Raw genomic sequence first — 2,500 nt, 5'->3', positions numbered from 1 at the left:
ATACGTTTGCACCATGTATCTAATGTAGATACGCCCTCGAATTTTTCCAGGCCATTCCAAGGATCGAATAGTGCTCCAAGATATCCATTACTGGTACCTGGATCAACCCATGGTATGGTTTCTGAGTCGACCTGAAAAGAACGGGTCATGTTTAGAGCATACGTTTTATGCAAAGGTTCTATCGAGAACGCTGCACTTTTACTGGCATTGATGTTCATACCAGTCAGATGACAAAACTGTTCGACAATCTTTAGGAGTGCACGCATTCCTTCAGAACTGTCAGAGCACAAGGCAGTGTCATCTGCGTATGCTAATGAAGGGCAGGCTGTGGTGTTATTTAGCTTCCACCCTTGCCCACTAGCCTCCAAGGCGCACAGGAGAGGGTCCATTGCAATGTTGAACAGGATAGGTGACATGGGATCACCTTGCTTCACACCTCTACTCATTTCGATGGGGTCCGTGGTTCCATCTGGTACCTTGAATGACGTACATGTACCGGTGTACATGTCTTTAACCATACCGATGAAATGCTCGTGCACTCCAAACCTTCTAAGACCCTCGAACACATGTTCATGTGAAATTGTGTCGAAGGCCTTTGCCAAATCAAGGAACACTACCGAAAGATGTTGTCCACGATTCTTTGCCTCCTGAATCATGTCGGTTAGCAGGGTGATATTTTCATTGCATCCAGGAGCCTTAATAAAACCTCTCTGTCTTTCGTTTAGTGTTACCGCCTTTTGGAGTCGACTCGCCAGAATTCGTGTGTATAGTCTGAGCACGATAGAAGAAATAGTCAAGGGTCGCCAATCATTGATGGAATCGGAGTCGCCACTTCCTTTTGGCAACAAAATTGAACGGTTTTCTTTAAGATCCTTGGGGATCTTCCCACTGATAAGAAAAGAGTTGTACAGACTAGCGAGTACCGTATTGATGTTAGGGTTGCATTTTAGGTCCTCGAGAGTAACCTTATCTGGACCAGCAGCCGTTGCTGTTTTTGTGGCCTTTATGGCTGTATTCACTTCCTCCACCGTAATTGGCAACAATAAATTTTTATTGTCTACCCTTGCCTTGGGCGGAGGCAGATGACTGAGATCGACTTCAGCCGAACTAGCTGAAAATCTGTCTCTATACACCTCATGGATTTCATCCACTTTTAAAGGACACTCGCCACCCGTTTTTTGATCCAGAATTTCTATTGCCAGCTTTTTCCTGTCCCTATAGTACTGCCGCTGCATGTACTGAAAGCCGCTTGCCTTCTTTGCTGACCGCCTGCGTGGTTTTCGGTTACTCCTCTTTCGTACTTTTAATCTCTTATTGGTAGCAACCCGTTGGAGCTTCCCTTTTATCTTATCGTAACCGCTCACGTCTGAACTTTTCTCAATGGCTCGACTAAATGATGTTAGCACAAGATTTCCCAACTCTGTATTTGTTATCTGCCCCGTAGCAGATATTAAGGCTTCTTCGAAAGGCTCCTTTGGAATATCCTCTTTTCGCTGTGGTCTTTTTGGCATTGGAACTCGGATGACAGGGAGTTGAACAGCTGATTTTGCCTTTGGACCGAAAATTAGCCCTAGTGCTCGTCGTTTGTCACTCACCTGCTTGTTCGTTTTCGATAACAGCTGTTTAGCAATGTCACTATTGATCTGTCTGGACCCCTGAAATTCAGAGTTCAGATAAATTAGTTTTTCAACTTCTTCATCTGACCAGATTGACTTCTTAGATCTTTTGCTATTCTTAGCCCTTTGCAATCTCTTCCCCTCTACTTCCGCCTGTTGAGCTTCCACCCTCTTTAAATTACGCAGGATAGGGTGTCGGTGCCTTTCATGCTGGGAGAGACCCGTTTTGGTCTTAAATGCCTTGCCACAGGAGCAGACAAAGTCTAACACCTGGGCGGTAGTAGGTTGTTCCAATATACTACATTTGGCGTAGTGTATGGTAGCACCGTGCCCCGTTTTGGAAAACTTCCCACATTTTCCGCATTTAAATAGTACACTCGCATCGGTATGCTTGTGTAGGTGAGTTGTCAATTTTCTTATTTCTGTATAACCGGTGTTACACATGGGACACACAAAGTATGTAAACGGGACAGGTACTACCACAACCGGGTTGTTCTCTACCTCCTTTCTACTTTCAGCAGAACGGACAACAGGTATATCCTGAGCGCTCTCAGGTATAGATAAATCCTCAATTGGAGTTCTTACTTTGAAGAACTCTTTTAGACTTGACGGTGGGATGTTGTGCCCGTCTATTACAGGATGCTTATGACTTCTAAACTCACAATGCCGGAAGGACATTGTCAGCACTGATTTTGTGCTAGGTTCTCCTTCGGAATCGACCTGTCCCAGCGCCAGACTCGACTCCCGTACAGTATGCAATTTAGTGGACGAAAGGCTGTTTGCACCCTTCCGAACGCGGTCGTTTGTTTCCTTATGAAGAAAACGGGCGCCACCGCCTCCCGACTGACTATAGCACGAGCATTCATCTAAAGACACCGGAGCGT

The 2,500-nt window shown here is 45.4% G+C and overlaps 1 pseudogene; it reads right to left on the bottom strand.

Annotated features, from left to right (window-relative positions):
• LOC140042468 (large subunit ribosomal RNA) overlaps nucleotides 1–2,500 on the bottom strand; it is an 8,232-nt pseudogene that overhangs the window by 2,553 nt on the left and 3,179 nt on the right.

This window comes from Antedon mediterranea, chromosome 2 (assembly GCF_964355755.1).
Source record: "Antedon mediterranea chromosome 2, ecAntMedi1.1, whole genome shotgun sequence".
Lineage (NCBI taxonomy): Eukaryota > Metazoa > Echinodermata > Crinoidea > Comatulida > Antedonidae > Antedon > Antedon mediterranea.
Note: the sequence above shows the minus strand (reverse complement) of the source record. Positions and strands in the feature narration are given on the sequence as shown.